The sequence below is a fragment of the Puma concolor genome, chromosome B1 (genome assembly GCF_028749965.1).
Source record: "Puma concolor isolate L17-30 chromosome B1, mPumCon1.1.hap2, whole genome shotgun sequence".
In the NCBI taxonomy this organism is placed as follows: Eukaryota; Metazoa; Chordata; class Mammalia; order Carnivora; family Felidae; genus Puma; species Puma concolor.
In genome coordinates, this window is record NC_141670.1 from 158,602,998 (window position 1) to 158,624,131 (window position 21,134).

Below are 21,134 nucleotides of genomic sequence, written 5' to 3' on the forward strand. Positions count from 1 at the left end.
GCCTCCATGTTTAGTGTGGAGCCAGATGAGGCTCAATCCCAGAACCCTTGGGTCATAACCTGAGCCAAAATCAAGAATCCAACACATAACTAAGAAACCCCACTGCCCCTATTTCTAATTCTTATACTTAGGTAAAATAGGAATCTGCAAGGTGTTCACATTGCTGACTTGCATAGAGGACTTGTCATGTTCTCCTCTCCACCAGAATCATTTTGATCTTTTTAAAATGCAAATTGAGCATCCTAACAACATGTTAATGAGGAACCAAAGCAAGTGCTGGCAGTCCTCTTTCACAACACTGTAATGTATGAAAATGGAGTTTCCTTTTGGTAAGCAACTCCCTTGGTAAGCCTAAATCTCAACCTTCACTGAAGTTGATGTGGAAATCTATCAATTGGATGACCTCTTTAACATCTTTAACAAATTTATTATATTTGAAAACAATGATTGGGAGTACTCATTTGAAATTTTTTTTCTCTCTTGCTAGAATTTCAGATTGTAAAATCTAACAGTAAAAATATTTTAACAGCTGATAAGTTTCTATAACAAGAGTCTAACTTAGAAAATTTCTTGTCAATACTGCTTCCAGTTACAAGTCCAAATTCTTTTTTATTATAGTAATCATTTTCTATCTCATTAGAAACCCATTAATTTCTATACACTCTTCCTTTTTATGACTCTCTAGCAATTCCTCCAAAAAAGTAATAAATTAACGATATGGAATACCATTATCAATTATTAGACATTTAACCGCTAAATTGACACAGTTGGAATCTACCATCATAATTTTGAAATGAAAAGTCTGGAATACAATTTGTTGCAAAGTTTGCTATTTTGTAACTGAGCTAACCTGAGTTCCCTTCCTTGATTCAGATAGAAACTATACCAGATAAAGTTGTCCCAACAAAGGAAACTATTTTTAGCAAATAAGATCACAGGAATAACTTCCAAAGCTGTAACTCACCAGTTCTCATGAGTTCCGTTTGTTATGGAACCTGGTCTGGATCACCCAGCAGAAGAACCAAGCAGCACTCAGAGATCTTGGAAGGCAGAAGGTTTATTTTACACCGGCCGGCTCAGAGGAGACCACTCTCCAGAGGTCTGAGTCCCGAGCATAAGTAGAGGGAACAATTTATAGTCTGTTACTTCCGCATTCTGCATTAGTAGTAATTTGGAGCATGCTGCAAGCAGGGTGGAGAAGAACCCAGAAGGGGAGTCTTCCCTCTGGGACTGGAATTTCCCTATCAGTCCTGTCGGCCATCTTATAACAGATTTTTCCTTATCACTTTTATTTAGAGTTAGGATGAATATTTAGATAGGGGAGCCTTGTTATTGCATACACAGGAGGACATAAGGTTGCACATGCACCTTAAGGAAACATGACTATACAAATGTTGCATGTTATGTAAATGAGGCTTGTGCTCCACTCCTCATGGGGCAGAGAGTTTAGTATGATAACAAGGTAAAGGTAACTGCCCTTACTCCATGGGTCACTCCATGGTCCATCTATGCAGGTGTGAGGTGGGAGTTAAGCTCGAACTGGTCTGGGTGGTCTAGGCTGGCCAGGGCTCTTTGTCAGAGTAAGTCCTATTGTTTGAGGGTTAGTTTTGGTTTCCATCACTGGATTTTGTAGACATTGGGTGGTTTGCCTAAGGTAACAGATAAGCTGGAAAGAAGAGCTTAAGGAATAATGGAGGACAAAGGTCAGTAGGTACAAGCAGATGGGAAGTAAAAGGTCTTGGGATCTAGCTGGTGACAGTTTCAAATGAATTGTGTTCTTTGTTTCTTAGGTAAAAACATGTTCAACAAATAAAAATTGTAATGTGGATTTTTTTCTGTTTTCCATTATTATCATTATTATTTAGAAGACTTGAAAGTTTTATTTAAATTGATTGCCCTAGGAAATTTTGAGAACATTCAGATTGTGAGTGTTAATTATTTTGACCAATAATGTCACCGTAAAATGAGAGTGCTTATGAAATATATAGATTCCACTATTAAGGAAAACAAAAACAATGCTGAATGGATGATAATATTTTTTAATGATGCTATCTCTGAGTATGAGGGCTGAGGAGTACTAAATTCTTCATATGCTATTTGTAAATGCTCATATTTTTGTTCACAATAGACAAATATAATTTGTAAATCCACTGTTGATATATGCATTTTATTTTATCTGTATCTCAAATCAAGAAAATAAAGCAGTTTTAGGTTTAATATATTGAAAACTCTTGATAAAGGATTCCAGTGGAGTTAGTAGTCATATTTAACAGTGAAATCGGTAAAGTCTTCTGTGGCAGAGGGCATTATTCTATTTAACAGTACTGACCTGGATAAAATAAGGTAGAAAGAAACATACAGATTATCTTGCTCAGCCAACTTATTTCACAGATAAGAAAGTTGTTAGCTAAGACTTACAGAGGTTTAGTTTATCTGACAAAAGTTGTTTGGCTATTTATTGGCAGAAATACAACCAAAACCTAACTTTCTGGATTTCAATCCAGTATTCTGTTTATTATGTCCTGCTGGACTTCCATATAAAAAAATATATAAGGGGCGCCTGGGTGGCGCAGTCGGTTAAGCGTCCGACTTCAGCCAGGTCACGATCTCGCGGTCCGTGAGTTCGAGCCCCGCGTCGGGCTCTGGGCTGATGGCTCAGAGCCTGGAGCCTGTTTCCAATTCTGTGTCTCCCTCTCTCTCTGCCCCTCCCCCGTTCATGCTCTGTCTCTCTCTGTCCCAAAAATAAATAAAAACGTTGGAAAAAAAAAAATTAAAAAAAAAAATATATATATATAACGATAATTTTTTAAAACCCTCTAATAAATTTATTTAATACTTTGTTTATTCTATTAAAATGAAAAAGTATAATCTCTGATTCTTAAAAAATAAACCAAGTACACTTTCTGCATATTTCTGCTCATGTGATATGTAACAGGCCCTGTACAAGACACAGAAAAATCAAGCCAGAGAGATACGTGAGGTTTATGCCATAAGTGGTTTTGTGAATTATACTAGGGAGATTAAAATTTTCCTGAAAATGATGAGGTGCCATTTTATGCGGAGGCATAATAAAGGCCGGTAAAAGCAAGAAAATTGGTGGAATTAACAATCAGAGAATTAACATGGACGTTTATAAGTAGTCATGTATGAATAACAAAGCAATGATGGTCAAAACAGAAAAGAAAGGGTTCAAGAGATATTAAACAAATAAAATGCTACACTTTAATGAGTAAAGGAGAAAATGAGAAAGAAAAATCATCAAGAATGAATCACTGATGTCTGGCTTTAACTTGTACATAGTGGTATGTTTAGGAAGAGAGTAAATAAAGAAGAAGATTTAAGAATAATTGGAAACAAAAATAAGTTTCATTTTAGACATTGAGTTTGAGATGCCAATGAGTCATTCAAACGTTGGCATTCAAGATGTCAAAAGTCATTCAAACAAATAAGTACAATTTACAAATATAGATCTAGAAAAATAAAGTTGTGGAATCCATCAGCATATAAGTGGTAGCCGAAATTTTAGATGTAGATGAGGTTCTTAGGGTTTAGCCATAAATCAAGAATAACATAGGGGCGCCTGGGTGGCTCAGTCAGTTAAGAATCTGCCTTCGGCTCAGGTCATGATCTCACAGTTTGTGGGTTTGAGCCCCATGTTGGGCTCTGTGCTGACAGCTCAGAGCCTGTAGCCTGCTTCCAATCTGGTATCTCCCTCTGTCTCTGCCCCTCCCCCACTCCTGCTCTGTCTGTCTGTCTCTCTCTATCTCTCTCAAAAGCAAATAAACATTAAAGAAAAGAATAACATAAGGATAAAACTGTGCTCTACATTTATTTTTAAGTATCAAGTGTTGAAAATGAAACCTGAAAATGAAAGTAATTGAAATAGGGATAAAAGCAAGGAGGCAGTGATGTGGGCATATTCCAAACAATATCTGGGCATATTGTATTCTTAGGTACAACTCAAAGCTCCTCGTTACTAACATATTTTCATTAGGGTTGGGGTAAGTTAAAGGGAAATATTATTTTTCTGCAAAAGATATGGGCAGTCTCCTTTTTAGGATTTCTTTACTTTTTCTTTTGATTTCCCAGGAATATGGTCTTAGGGCCAAAATTCTATTTATAAGCCACAAGGGGTTGGAGTATATGATACCCACTTGAGCTCTAGACATTAAGGCAAACCAATCTCCATTCCCCATCCCGCCTCTGTCCTGGATAGCTCCCAGCACCATTGTTTTCTCAAAATGAGATTTCCGGACCAGTTGCATCTTAATTATCTGATCCAACTACTAATTTGCTGAATCAGAACGAGGTGAGTGGGTGGTGTCCTGGTAAACTGCATTGAAAACAAGTACCCTTTTTGATTGTTTGATTTCATAAAGTTCATAACAATTGATTTAAGTATGAATTGTAAACATGGGCCTAAGGTCTCAGGGTCATGAAATCCATGGTCTAACCCTACCCTATTCAGTATGGTAGCTAGTGGCCACTACCTAATGTAACTATTGAGTACTAAACTATGTCTAGTGTGTGAAGAGCAGAATTTATAATTTTGTATAATTATAATGAACTATTTTTTCTTTATTCTTAAAAGTATAGCTGACATATATTAGCATCAGTGATTCAACATTTATATAAATTATAAAATGTTCATGAAATAATTAAATTTGAAAAGTAATATAACATAAAACTTTTAGATGTATTTTATAAAACTTAAGTACAGATTAATAATTTTTGATAAAATATAGTACCCAAATTGATATATGCTATGTGTGAATACACAATGGATCTTGAAGTTTTGGTACTAAAACTGTATACATATTATATATACAATATATATAATCATTAATAATATTTATATTGATTACATATTGAAATGACAAGGTTTTGATGATTGGGGTAAAATAAAATATAAATACATATTATATGTAATATAATAGACTAATACTAAACATATTTTTTAAGACTTTTTTTTAATGTTTATTTATTTTTGAGAGAGAGACAGAGTGTGAGTGGGGAGGGTCAGAGAGAGCTGGAGACACAGAATCAGAAGCAGGCTCCAGGCTTCTGAGCTGTTAACACAGAGCCTGACATGGGGCTCAAACTCACAAACTGTGAGTTCACGACCGAGTGGCTTGCTTAACTGAGTCACCCATGAACCCCACTAATACTAAATATATGATATATATTTACTATTATAATCAGATTAGATTAATTTATATAATATATAATATGCTTTATGAACATATGTAGCAAATAACATAAATACATAATAAGTAAGTGAAATATGTTGTTAAAATTAATTTTCCTTTCTTTTTGCTACTTTTAAAATAACATATGTGGCTTGAATTTTATTTCTACTGAACAGCACTTGTCTAAACAAAGGTATGTCGCATGTTAGTTTTCCATAGCTGCATAACAAATTATGAGAAACTTAGTGATTAAAACAAAGCACATTTATTATGTCTCACTTTCTATGGGTAAAGAATCTAGGCACAGATTAGCTGTGTCCTTTGCTCAAAGTCTCACGATCCTGGTGATAGTCCCATCTGGAGGCTTGACTGAAGAAGAATCCCCTTCCAAGCTCATCCCAGTTGTTATCAGAATTTATTTCCTTGTGGCAGGAAGACTGTAAGCTCCTATAGGCGATCCAAAGTTCTTTGTCATGGATGCTGCTTGATACGCAGTTAACAACCTGTCTTCTTGCTTCTTGAGAGGCAGTAGAGAGAAAGACTAGTTTCAGTAAGATGGAGATTCACATAACATGATCAAAGGAATGACATCCTATCACTTTTACCATAAAATGTAACCTAATCTGGGGTGCTTGCATCGCTCATTTTGTTAAGTGTCAGACTCTTGATTTTGGCTCAGGTCATGGTCTCAGGATCTTGATCTTGGGCTTCAGGCTGCATGTGGAGCCTGCTTGGGACTCTCTCTGTGCCCTTCCCCTGCTTGTGCTCTCTCTCTCTTTCTCTTAAAAAATAAAATATAAAATAAAATAAAATAAAATAAAAATGTAGTTTCATCATAGGAGAGGATTCCATTGCCATCCATATTCTATGAGTTAGGAACAAGTCATAGAACCCAATTACGCTCAGTAAGAGTTATAAGAGTCACTCTTGTTACTGAGTTGTCACGATATTAATTATATTTAACTTTATCAGTCCGTTGAAACAACTCGACATTACACATAGCCATGAATGGAAATCAATAAATACTAAATATACAGAGAAAAAAAATAAAGTTATTTGCGGCTATTTCACTAGTTGTGGGTAAGCAGCATTGTCAGGAGCTTCCTGGGTGTAATTTAAACATGGAGAACGTGGAGGGGAGGGAGAGATCAAAGAAAGAGTCAGACCACTTTAAGTTGGTAGGTGGCAGTTTTAATAAGCAAATTAAACTTACGTATGAAGCTTTCCTGGGCATCAAATGGAACCCTGCTTATGGTTGGCAAATATTAAGATTTTATAAAGACATCTTAACTGGGTTCAGTCATGTACATTGTGTAGGCATTCTCAACACCATATCACCATCTCTAAGCTATGTCCTTGGAGCAGTCCTTTGGGAGGAAGAAAAGCAAGGGCACCACAGTCCAAGGACAGGGGAGGGGATGAGGTGCTGGTCCAGCTCACAGGTCAACTGGTGGTCACATCTATTTAATTATATTTCCCAACACTTGCTCATAAAATGACATTCCCTGATAAAGACCATAAGGTAAATATGAATATGTAAGAGGCTCTGAACTTAAAATAATATTGCTATTGACAGAAAACTAAAGGCCATGTCTCTTTGGCAAAACTAAGTCCTCAAATAATGGATATATTTAAATTGTATTGCTACTCACTTTAACTCAGCTTTTAGCTACTCTAAACTTACTGTAACAAAACCCTAAGGAAATTTTGTAGAAATATTAATTTTGATATAAAGAAGCCATCTATGTCTTTAACCCCCTTTTGCGGATAGCTATTTTGTGCTATCCTAAGAGCAAAATTATATTGTTATAAAAGAACCATGCATAATAAACAGAATGATTTTACATGTAAACAAATACTATTGCTTAGGAAAGGTGAATACATACTCTTACTGCCTGAAGTTATATTATGGTATACTATAGTATAGTATACTGTATATTATAATTTTATTTTTTGTTGTTATATAACATTATATTATAATGCAAGCACACCTTGGAGGTATTGTGGGTTCAGTTCCAGCTCACTGAAATAAAGCATATCACAATAAAGTGAGTCAAATGATTTTTTTTTTGTTACCCAACGCATATAGAAGTTATGTTTATCCTATACTGTATTCTATTAAGTGTGCAAAAGCATTATGTCTAAAAAAATGCACACACCATTATTTTAAAAATACTTTATTACTAAGAAATGCTAACTATCATGTAAGATTTTAGGGAGTCATAATCACCGATTACAGATCACCATAACAAATATAATAATAATAATAATAATAATAATAAAATTTGACATATTGTGAGAATTACCAAAAGGTGACACAGAGACTTGAAGTGAGCAGATGCTGCTGGAAAAATGGTGCCTATAGACTTGTTTCATGCAAGATTGCTACAAACTTTCAACTATTAAAAAAAAATACAGTATCTGCAAAATATAGTCAAGTGCAATAAAAGGAGGTATGACTCTATAGGTTTACTGTTTCCTTTATTTCCGTGTAACTAACCATCCTTAAATTAAGTGGCATAAAATAATTATTTTTTTATAATCTAGTTCGTCAGGAATCGGAGCAGGGATTGATTGGGTGGTTATGCTTTACATCTTATTAGCTGGGGGTGTTCCATTAGCTGCATTCGGCTAGTGACTGAGCTGGACTGGAGCATTATGGATAGCTTTACTTTTATGTATGATGTTTCAGTATTCCTCCATAGGGCCTTTCCATGCGACCAGCTTGGGCTTCCTCAAGTGCCAAGCTCTCAGGGCAGTCAGACTTCTTATATGACAACCGGATTCGTAAGTGCAAATGGGGATCTAAAGTTCTTAAGGAGGAGACCTGAAATAAACACCTTATCATTGTTGCTGCATTCTGTTGGTCAAAGGAGTCAAAGGTTAGCTCAAGTTCATGTACTTCAATCTTACTAGAAAGCCAAAAACTAAAACTCTGAATGATTTGATTTCTGCCTAACTACCACATCCTCTTCTGTCTTCTTGCCGACTGGACTCTAGAATCTATCTATCTATCTATATATCTATATCTATATCTATATCTATATCTATATCTATATCTATCTATCTATCTATCTATATAATACTTACAGCAAGATTACTATCAAACTACACTCGTTGGGTCAGAGACCTGTGGTGTTAGCGAAAGACCTGCTCCTCACAAAGCATATGCTTACACTCGTGAGTTCATTGGCCAGCCAGTGGCGTCAACTCCAGGCTCTAACAGCGTGCAGTGAAATTGGTATCTTTTTATTGCTTTTCTGAGACAAAACTTTTGTTCTGTTAGACCTTCATGCCTGCTTCCTTTGGCTTAGATTATTCCCATGTGACAGAACATAAAGTTTGCTGTTTCTTAATCTTTCAAACCCAGCACAAATGTCATCTGTAAAATATCATCTTTGGCCACCTTATTTTTATACTTATTCCATTCAGTTCTTGATTACATTTATTTATAATTTTCTTCACTATCTATAATTATACACACACATATACACAGAAATATATTTTTGTTATTTATCCAATTTTCTTGTTCATTATCTATCTGTTCAATCAGAATATAAATTCTACAAGGGAATGGCAATTACTATTCTATTAATTTTTGTTTACAACATAAGTAGCATTGTTGCGGCAAATGATATTTGCTTAATAAATTCTTGTTGCATGAAGAAATGATAAGACAAAATCTTAATAAGTTCATGTTAAAGAAAAAAGGGGGGCCTCTGGGTGGCTCAGTCATTTGAGCACCAGACTCTGATTTCTGCTCAGGTAATGATCCCGGGGTCATGGGATCAAGCCCCATGTCAGACCTTTGTCCTGAGCATGAAGCTTGCTTAAGATTCTCTCTGTCTCTGTTTCTCTCTTTCTCTCTCTGCCCCTCTACCCTGCTTGTACATGTGCTCTCTCTAGAATAAAATTTAGAAAAGGAAAAAAAAAAGAAAAGAGATTATAAAATTGAAAGAGTGGAATAAACATTGCACACACACACACACACACGCGCGCATGCACGCGCGTGCGTGTGTGTGTGTGTGTGTGTGTGTGTATAGAGACAGTCTGGAAGAAAATTCACTAGAACATTATTCTCACTCTTTATCTTTAGATGATGGTATTATTGGTGAAATTTTTTATTTCTATATTTTGTGTTTAAAAAACTAAATATAGATACTTATATAAAATGTGTTATGCGACAGCAATTTAAAAAACAATTAAAATTTAGGGGTGCCCGGATGGCTTAGTCAGGTTAAGCCTCTGACTTTGGCTTAGGTCATGATCTCACGGTTTGTGAGTTCAAGCCCCACATTGGGCTCTGTGCTGACGTCTCTGTCTCCCTCTCTCTCTGCCACTCCCCCACTCATGTTTTCTCTCTCTCTCTTTCAAATAAATAAATAAACATTTTAACATATAAAAATAATTAAAATTTAATATTTTTGTTATTAAATAATTTTTATAATAAGATTAGAATTTTGGTCTCATTTTACTCTCATACTTTCAGTGTTTTTTTGTGCCAGATGAGTCTGAATTGTAAATTCCCCTGGGTTATTTTCACTTAAACCTTCTATTTTTCTATAAAGCATACAAGTAACTCATGCTATGGTTTTATGTAAATTAACGCTAATTAGGTTTGATCAATATATTAGTTTTCTTTGGGGATGCTTTCAAGTAATTGAATAAACCATAGGGAAAATTAATACCCATGTTGCCCTTGGCATAACACTTTCTCCTTTTGCTATTTAGTAGAAATGGATCACGTAAATGTTAAATTTGTGCTGTTCTGCTGACAGTGAAACTTAACGAAAGCCCCCATGCTATTAAGCTAAAGTTAAAAGAGTAGAGCTAAAGAAATTTCTCTATTGTAAGAGAAATGTGAGCTTTGCAGAAAGTAAATTGGCTAGGAGAAATTCAATGAGGTGCCATCTAAAATGAGTAGATAAAGTAAAGAGAGTGCTTTGTAGAACCTGTGAGAAAGCAATTTAGATATTCCTGGTGATAGCTCAGATGCCTGGATGCCTAGAAGCAATCTAAATCTGCAACTACTTGGAGGATATTGAACAGGAACAGTCTGTCTTGTATCATTTTTGTGTTTATCTTTGCTTGTTGATCTGCCATCACTGTTAACCATTCATTATTTATTGTATCATTTCATTAAAAAGGGTAGGAAAACAAAGACTTAAAACTCCAAAGCCCAAAGTCGTTACCATGCACAAGAAGGTTCTCTGTATGTCTGGCATTCATGAGCAAGGCTTCATCTGCCGTTCTGTTCCAAATGGGACTGAAAACATTTTAATTCAATTACTTTCAAGCCTTATTCATATATGTTTTGACATTAAGTATGTCTCGACTGTGCAAATAATTACATCTTTACATTTAAATAAGTTTTTGGTATATTATTGATGTTTTGGTCTATACATACAAGGTCTACATATACTTATGTACATTCTTATTATGTATGAACACAGAAATCCTCCTCCTCATTATTTATTATTTACTATCAACAAGAAGCCTATTAAACCATCATATGAATTATCTGATTTAATAATTAGATAGTTAAATATTATTTAATCCTTACAAATACCTAATGAGTTGGAAACTATCAAATTCCTTTTTAAAGTGAGGAAGTGAGACTCAAAGAACACTGAACCTGTCCCTGCTTTGAACAAGCAATGCACAAAGCTGGTATTTGAAACCAATTCTCCTTAGCCTGAAAGCCCAATGAGTTAATAATTTAAATGTTAAAAATAAAATCATAAATATATTAGAAAATAGATAAATATGTTTCAAATATGGGGGAGTTAAAATGGCTTTCTAAAACATGAGACACTGAGACATTGGATTTGACAACAAAAGTAATTTTAAATGATTGGCAAAAAAAAAGCAAAACAATGAAATTAGTGTCATATGTAACAAATAATATATTTAATGTATAGGAGACCAGTGTTATAAAAAAAAAACCACTCAATAGGAACAGGGATAGAGATATATAAAAGAAATTTGCAAAAGATTAAATACAAATGAAGCATCGATCTATAAAAGGATATTGAACTACCTAGTAATTAAAATCATAAGCTGCTTTAAAATTTAAAAATTATTTTTTAACCTATGAGATGGACAAACATCTGAGAAAGATACAGAACCAAATGTTTATTAAAAACAGAAGTTTGTTGGGGCGCCTGGGTGGCGCAGTCGGTTAAGTGTCCGACTTCAGCCAGGTCACGATCTCGCAGTCGGTGAGTCCGAGCCCCGCGTCAGGCTCTGGGCTGATGGCTCAGAGCCTGGAGCCTGTTTCCGATTCTGTGTCTCCCTCTCTCTCTGCCCCTCCCCCGTTCATGCTCTGTCTCTTTCGGTCCCAAAAATAAATAAACATTGAAAAAAAAAAGAATAAAATAAAATTAAAAAAAAAAAAACAAAATAAAACACATAAGTTTGCTTTCAAAAAATTGAGAAAGAAGTTCAAGCTTTAAAGCACTTGCCTTCAAATTAAAAAGAAAATAATATTGAAAAAAAATTTGTCAAACACAGCAGAATTATCAAACATACTGAGTTTACACTTAGCTTGTTTAACGGAAAAAAAAAAAAAAAAAACCCACCAACTTTCTCACATTGGCATCATCATATCCACAAAGTCTTTTCTTCAGATTAGAGCTGTGCAAAAATCCAAGATAGAATTTTTCCATTAGTGAACTAACAATTTATGGAAAATACCTGGGATCTTATTGAGTTTGGAGCCTACAAGTAAACAGAGTGACCCAGTTATTTATAGTTTATCTCTCAGTGCAAAGTGTTTTGCTTCCTTCTGTTTTCTGGCTGAGAAACATAACGTTCATGCTTATTCGTAATAAATTCAGGACTGTGTCTACGTTGCTTTCACAATCAAACAATTGAAACAGGCTCGTGTTGTAAAAGATGTAGGAAAATGGGCAAAATCATTCACAGCTAGTAAGAATAAACCAGCACACTCTTCCCAGATTAGAAAAATATATATACATTCAAAGTAGGAATGCCTTTTAACCTAGAAATTTCCTTCCAGAAATATGTAATAAGGAAATATTTGAACAAAAAAAACCACAATTTATACATCAAGATAATTTTATTGACATTGTCTTCACTATCTAAATACTGGATATAACTTCTATATGCCACTCTTAAAGACAGGGCTTAAGTACATTTTGGTATATCTTTTAAATGGAACACAATTTACTGATTCAGAATTATAACTTCAATATCCTCACTAGGAAAAATATATAAGATCATCAAAACATGTTGATCATAGTTTTAAAAAACTTTATATATTGATATAGATATGAAAGCCTATACACCAATGGTAACCAAATTAACACTGCATAATCTTTTTGGGGCATTTTATATTAAATGTTTAGTTATTAAACATATAAGAATGAAATAATCAATCCCAAATATTTATTAGAAGTGTGACAATAAGGGCGCCTGGGTGGCTCAGTCAATTAAGCATCTGACTTTTGGTCAGCTCAGGTCATGATCTTGCAGTTCATGGGTTCAAGCCCAGCATGGGGCTCTGTGCCTATAGTGTGGAGCCTGCTTGGGATTCTCTCTTTCCTCCTCTCTCTGCCTCTACTCTGCTTGCTCTCTCTCTCTCTCTCTCTCGAAATAAATAAATAAAAACTTAAAAAAAAAGTGTGACAATAGACTGAAATAACACAAGATTAGAGGATCTAATCTTGCTAAAATTTAAGCTAAAATTTGATTCCCAAGGTATAAGTAATGAAATATATAATTTCCAAGTATTCCTTATTTTATTGAAATTGTTGTGTGAAAATTTCAGACTTAATATGAAAGTATCCTTTAAAGGTTAAATAATCTGTCAAAATTACTTCTTTTGAAAATAAAATGTTAACACTTCAAATTTTTTCTTATGCTCCATAAAAGATGCTGTTCTGCTTCTTGTCAGTCTGATAAGAATGAATAAGAATAAGAATAAGAATAAGAATAAGAATAAGAATAAGAATAATTTTTTTAAGCACTAGTTTCTCTTTTTATGCTTAAAGAGAAAATAGTGAATCGGCATGCAAAAAAATGTAGGTTTTTAATAAACAAAATCCTACATTTAACATCAGAAGTAGGAAAACTGAAGCTAAAATCCCTAATAGGACTTGATAGAGCAATATTTTATTACAGCAGAAACATCTATATTACATCATGAGGACAGGTTCTTCTAATAGTCTCTCAAGAATAATCATATGCCTTCACTTGGTTCTAACTACAAACTCCTTCCCCTTCAGCTGTCCAGATATCTATTTGTTGCTACATTCACTTAACCTACCTGGGCAATTAAATGCATTGTGCCAAAATATCAAAAATGAAACACATTTTTAAATAAAAATGTGAAAGTATTTTTATCCTTTTATTTTCTGTATTATGTTCCTAAAATATCTACACCCTCCAAAGAATCTATATTTTTTCTGAACATTGTTAGTGATGGGTAGCTAAGATTAATATGTTTTATGATTTCTAGCTCTCCAAATATGCTGTTTTGCCTATATTTTCCAAAATAGTTAATGCTGATATAAAACATCTAGCTGTCCAAACTAGAATTACTAGAGTGCCCCATGATTCAAGTCTAATTCATTCCCCCAGGAGATCATAAAAATATTTCCCATTGGGTTTCCTTTTATTTCAACTGTCATGTCATTAGTTGAGACCCTCTTCACTCCATACTGAAATTTTATAATAACATCATAACCCTATATGCATATATATATATACCTCCATATTTGCTTTTCAAGTATGTAAATCAATATCATCACTTCCCTATTTAGAAACACCTTTTATTCCCAGTTGAAAGTGAAATACTTTCCTGTTTTATATGTATATATAGATAGATAGATAGATAGATAGATATAGATATAGATAGATATTTATATATATAATAAAGTATAGTTGACACACAATGTTACATTAAGTTCAGGTGTACAACATAGTGATTCAACAAGTTTATATGTTACACTATGCTATTTTTTAATCAAACATTTAGTATTTTTATTTGTAAGTCAATAAATAATATATGTATACTAAACCTAAAAGTTTAGACAATTTAATGGATAGGCATGGTAAATGAAACTATCTGCAGATTTGAATGTTTTCTAAGTAGCATAATCACTGCATTCCATACCCCGAATGTACATAACTTACATTTAATGTACTTATATTTTTAAAAATCAGATATGTCTCTAAATTTTAAGAAAGTGGGGATCACTTAAAATATGAGTAGGGGGTTAAGGATGACCTACATATAGAATTCAAATTACATTAAAACCCAAATAGACATTATAAACAGAAGTGAAATTTTTCTAAGAGGAAGTATTTACTATTTCCATTCCCAAAGTAAGTAAATTATACTACAGAGAAGAGATAAATGTACATGTATGGAGATACTTTCTCACTTTGATATGTGTAAAAAAAAATAATTTCATGTTGTCTAAATTTTTAGGGTTATATAGTTAGAAATATAGAATTCTACTTTTATAGACATGTCCACTACGGGAAATAAGTTAGCACAATCATTTAATTGGTTGTCTACATATTGGACAGTGTAGCTAAATTTGTCACCATACTAGGCTATTACAGTACTATTGACTATATTCCCTCTCCCATGTCTTTTATTATCCCTTGACTAATTTATTCTACAGTTAGAAGCATGTATCTTTCAATTCCCTTTACCCATTTTTGCCATTTCCCCAACCTCCTTCCCGTCTGGCAACCATCAGTTTGTTCTCTGTATTTATGGGCCTGTTTCTGCATTTTGTTTGTTTATTTACTTTGTTTTTTAGATTTCACATATAAGTGAAACCATATGTGTTTGCCTTTTTCTGTATGACTTTTTTCACTTAGCATAATACCCTCTAGGTCCATCCATGTTGTCATGAATGACAAGATCTCATCCTTTTTTATGGCTGTGTAATATTCTGGTGTGTGTGTGTGTGTGTGTGTGTGTGTGTGTGTGTGTGTGTAGCACATCTTCTTTATCCATTCGTCTATTGATAGACACTTGGGTTGCTTTCCTATCGCAGCTACTATAAGTAATGTTGCAATAAACAAGGTGCATATATCCTTCCAAATTAGTGTTTTTATTTTCTTTGGATAAATATCTAGTAGTGGGTGCACTTTCTCATTCTAATTCAAATTATTTATCCCTTTCCCTTAAACTCTATACCCAATAGATCATCATTTTACTGTTGATGGTATATTTTAAATATTACTCCAGTACCCCTCCTTTATCCATTCCCTTTGCCATTATCTCAGAACTAAAAGGGAAGAGGGAGTGGGGAAAGAAGGTGTTTGCTCCCTGGGGACATTTGACAAAGACTGGAGATATTTTTGATTATCAAAAGAGGGGTGGGAATGATTCTAGCATCTAAGTAGTAGCCACGGATACTGCTCAACACCCTACAATGCCCAGGACAGCCCCACAGCAAAGAATTACCCAGTCCAAAACATCAATAGTGCTGAGGATGAGAAACTCTGCCTTAGATCAAACCATCATTAACTGTCACCTAGATAACTGCAATAGCATGCTCACTGATCTCTCTTAATCAGTCTAGTTCCTATTCACATTTTTTAAACGGCAACCAAAATGGTCTCTCTACAATGTAAATATGAACCTGTATTTTATACTTAAGATTTCAATTGTTTCTTTGTAAAACCTAAAAAGGCTTACCAGATTCATCATGATTTGCTTCTTGATTAGCTCTAGTTTTCTTCTGTCACCCTTTCCTTTACTCCTATAAGACTTCAGTCCTACTGACGTTCTTTCTATTCAATGAACAGACATCCTCTCTCTTTTTATTGTCTGGCCTTCAACATTTTAGCATGTTGTTCCTTCAGACTGATGCTATGACACCAAAGTGTAAGGCCTTTTCCCCTTGGGACAGGTGTCGGCCCCTGAGGAAAAATGGAATGTAGTCAAGAATAAGCCAAATAATGGCTGTATCACTGGGATTTCTAACAGCATGCTTTGAAATATTTTGGGACTGAACTTAGTCCATTTTTTACTTTAAGTGTTTAGCACATGTTCCTTTTTATTCTATTGCTTCTACTATTACTGCTTTATTTAACATGCTGTGAGAGTTTTGAGGTTAAAGCCTTCTCCCCATTTATTTTCACCTTGGAACCTGGTGTTATCTCACCAAGACAGCTAGAAAGATGTTCTTCACTTTATTTGCAGATCTTTGAGATCAGTGTGGGAGCCAGCCTGCAAGTAGATGTTGTATATATGCAAGTATGTGTCCATGTGTGCATTGGACATCATTCCATCTACTTAATAGCCAAGAAGTCCCAAAATAAGAGAGAAAAAGATGGCAGGTCTTGAGACACCCAGGAATTCCCCCTACAAACTTTGAGTCACATCAATAGGAACAAAAGTTCTGGTGATATTAACTGGCATAGAAAATGTAGGTAATAACATTTTCTTTTCCTTTTACCTTATTTTACTTTAGGATGCTGGCATGAAAAACAAGTCATTTAGATATCAATGATTATATTTAAAATTTTTAAGTATTTTCATGACAAACAAAAATCAATTATCTTGCTAATTTCAAAGATAGTGCTTCCTTATTAAGCATAAAAAGATTTCACTGATTACACAAATAGAACCCACATTTTTCTTACATCATACTACTTGATTTTTGTTGACTCTACTGCCCACCTTCTCTTAGATTATTCTTAATCCTCCTATCTAGTCTACCTAAGTACATTTATGGCAGTCTGTTCCCCCCCCCCCACCTCTGGAAAAAAATGCTATGGAAAAATGCCATGAAAATAAAGATCATGAAAATATACATCAGCAATATCCATGATTTTTTTTAAATAATTACCATTTTCATGTTTAATTTCCAAAAAAAGAAAACTCAAACAGATGTTATTCCTTATAAAAAGACTTCCCACACTGGAAATTTGAATTTCTATGATTCTGCTGTTTCTTTCAGTTATCCACAGTAAAAATAGTCACTTCTAAAGGCGAGAAAAAATAAGCTTTTATCTTATTGACATATTGAAAAGAGAAAATAAAATGAGTTCAAGTTTGGTAAAAAAAAAGTCATTTTCAGAAAATGTAGAAGTTTAGTTCTTTTAAACACTAAAACCAAGTATTCCTAAATGATTGCACTTAACTCTATCTTTTAAAATTATTCCCTAGATAAAAGTAGGCACTTGCAAAGCATTCCCCAAATCCACAGAAACAGTATTTCTCACTTCTAAAACTCAAGTACTTTGTATTTCTTTTTTTTTTTTCATTGCCTATTAGAGAAGAATGGAGATATTAGCTTTGAGAAAAAAGGAACTATTAGGTATATGTTATCTGCAGCAGAAGTATTTAAAATTGCATCTCTGCTTATCTTTTAAAAATTGCCAATTAAAAAAATACGAAGTGAACTTCATTGTAATTGTATACTACTTAAGCAGGAATTTATTCAAGGATGTTCAGAAATGATCTACCTAATGGGAGGTTAGATTACATTGGTTAAGAAATAGAATGTATTACAGGGAAAATCAGGTTTTTTTTTTTAAGTTGTGTGTACTTGTAAGGTGCAAGTACAGAAAAAGAGTGCATTGTAAGAGAGGTATACATAATAAAATAAGAATATGATAGATTCTATCTTAGATATGACAAAGAATAAAGGAGCTAGTTAGGACCTTTACATATAAGAATATTTTTTTTTGTTTCATCTTTATACTAAATGTGGAGAATACAAAGAAAAATAGGTATAATTATCATCATGAAGGATTCATAACATAATGAAGAAAATATCAGTCGTGAGAATGGAGAGGTATGCTAAATTTTATAATGAAAATTTTTATGAAAGCTGGTGGAATGCAGATTAAAGGGCTGTTACTTCTGTGAGGATGGGAAAGGGTGGTAGTCCTGAAGAAAATTTTTCTAGCAAGATAGAATTAAAGTGGTCACTTAGACAAGCTGTAGGCATTATGGAGGTAACATTAGCGGAGGTTAAGCCTGAACAAGGCACAGAGAAGTGGAAATCTGAAGGAAAAAAAGGGGAATGAATGAGGAAAACATAGGGTATATTGTAAGTAGAAATGTGGTGGGACAGAATTTGTTACTTGAGACAAGTTGTAAGTTTATTTGAGATCATGTTTGATGGGTTTTAAGGGCCATATAAATATTTTGGAGCTTCTTGCATAGATAATAGAGTGTCCCATTATCTTTTTAAATAGGGCATAGAATGACTAAATGTTTGTTTTAGAAATTAAGTCTTATAAGATGGGTGGTAGGGATACTGGTCAGATGGGCTAATATCAAGCATAGCAGTTAGGAGACAGTCACTGTGATTTAGGCCAGAAATAGAAGGACTGGCTGGAGGCACTGGCGATGATAATAAAAGGAGAACATATTTGGAAATCAGGATAAGCAAAACAACGGCTTGTTGATACAAAAGACAGATGAGTGAAAGAGAAGAAGGAATTAAAAATATCACTAAATAGCCCAGGCTTATTTTGCATCTGCCCTGGAGAACTATATATCCTAATCTCAGATAGTTCTTAAGAATAAAGTTGTATGAATTCACTTTCTTTACAAGCACTTTAATTCCTCCTTTAACTGGGTTATGTCTATACCTTGTGGATATTTCTGTTATCCTAAACACATTGCATTGCATTTGTTTAGGCCCCTATCAGCAGGGATGGAGGTGAGAATAACTCAAAATAACTAAATTACTGTAGGAGCCAAAGTGAAATTATCCAAATTATTATTAAGTAAAAAATTACAATGAGGAGAGAAAATTTTCTAGCAACCAAACTCAAAGTCAAAGCAGATTGGAATGTAATTGACAGAGAATTCAAATAGGTGCTATGAAGACAAGGCAATTCAATGAACTCAGGAATAAAATTAATAAATACATGCAGTACTTTACCAAAGAGACTGAAATTCTAAAAAGGAATCTAAACAGAAATTCTGGAGCTGCAGAACTCAGTAAGTGAGATAAAGTGTCCATTATTAAACACTGAAAATAGAGCAGATCAGATGGAAGAGAATATGAGTGATCTGAACAATAGCAATCTGAAGTGCCTGGGTGGCTCAGTCAGTTGAGCGTCCCACTTCAGCTCAGGTCATGATCTCACAGTTTGTGAGTTGAGCCCCGTGTAGGGCTTTGCGCTAACAGCGTGGAGCCTGGATTCCACTTCGAGTTCTGGGTCTTCCTATCTCTCTGCCCCTCCCCTACTCATGGCTGTGTCTCTCTCTCTCCCCAAAAATAAATAACCATTAAAGAGAGAGACAGAGACAGAAAGAGGGAGAGAGACAGAGCGAGAACAGCTGAAAACTTCCCAAACCTGTGAAAAGAATTAGACATAAAAATTCATGAAATTAATAGATCACCATAGTATCAGTGCAAGAAGACACTCTCCAAGACACATAATGAAGCTGTCAAAAATTAATAATAAAGAAAGAATCATAAAAGTAGCCAGGGGGAAAAAAGTAACCTACAAAGGAACCCCCATTACACTATTAGCAGACTTCTCAGCAGAAATCTACAGGCCAGGAGAGAGAGTAGAAGGATGCCTTCAAAGTATTGAAAGATAAACATCCATTCTTGATAAAAACTCTCAACAAAGTAGGGATAGATGGAACATACCTTAATATCATAAATGGCGTATATGAAAAGCCCATAGCTAAAATCATCCTCAATCGGGAAAATTGAGAGCTTTTCTTTCCTCTACAATCAGAAAAAGGACAGAGATGCCCACTCTTAACATTGTTTGTTAACATACGACTGGAAGTCTTAGCCTCAGAAATGAGACAACAGAAAGAAAAACAAGGAATCCAAATTGACAAGAAGTAAAACTTTCATTATTTGCAGATGACATGATACTCTATGTAGAAACCCCAAAACACCCCACAAAAAATTGCTAAAATGATACACAAATTCAGCAAAACTACAGGATATAAAATCAATTAGCAGAAATATGTTGCATTTCTATACACCAAAAATGAAGCAGCAGAAAGAGAAATCAAGGAATTGATCCCATTTACAATTGCACCAAAAACAATAAGATACCTAGGAGTAAACCTAATCAAAGAGGTAAAAGATCTGTACTCTGAAAACTGTAAAGTACTTATGAAAGAACTTGGAGAGGACACAAAGAAATGGAAAAACATTCTGTGCTTTTGGGCTGGAAGAACAAACATTGTTAAAATGTCTATACTACCAAAAGCAATCGACACATTTAATTCAGAGCCTATCAAAATACTACCAGCATTTTTCACAGAGCTAGAACAAACAATGCCAAAATTTGTATGGAACCCCAACAGATCCTGAATAGCGAAAGCAATCTTGAAAAAGAAAAGCAAAGGTGGATGCATTATAATTGCAGACTTCAAGCTATATTACAAAGCTGTAGTCAACAAGACAGTATTTCACTGGCACTAAAACAGATACTTGTTCAATGGAACAAAGTAGAAAAAAGAGAAATGGTCCCATAACTGTATGGTCAACTAATCTTCAACAAATCAGGAAAGGATGTACAACGGAAAAAAGACAGTTTCTTCAACAAATGGTGTTGGGAAAACTGGACAGCAACATGCAGAAGAATGAAACTGGACCACTTCCTTACACTATACACAAAAATAATTTCAAAGTGAATGGAAAACCCAAATGTAAGACTGGAAACCATCAAAATCCTGAGCAGAACACAGGCTATAAACTCTTTGACCTTGGCCATAGCAAGTTCTTATTAGACATGCCTGCAGAAGTAAGGAAAACAAAAGCAAAAATGAACTATTGGGTCTTCATCAAGATAAAAACTTCTGCACAGTGAAGGAAATAATCAACAAAGCCAAAAGACAGCCTATAGAATCGAAGAAGATATTTGAAAATGACATATTTGATAAAGGGTTAGTGCCCACAATCTATAAAGAAATTATCAAATTCAATATCCAAAAATAAATAATACAGTTGAGAAATGGGC

General features: G+C 34.2%; 1 non-coding gene across 1 annotated transcript; it reads right to left on the reverse strand.

The window, feature by feature from the left end:
- Positions 1–8,273: 8,273 nt before the first annotated feature.
- LOC112859192 (small nucleolar RNA SNORA62/SNORA6 family) lies at positions 8,274–8,423 on the reverse strand. Its single transcript, XR_003223491.1, has one exon. It is a non-coding gene; the product is annotated as a small nucleolar RNA SNORA62/SNORA6 family (small nucleolar RNA).
- Between the last annotated feature and the right edge of the window lie 12,711 nt (positions 8,424–21,134).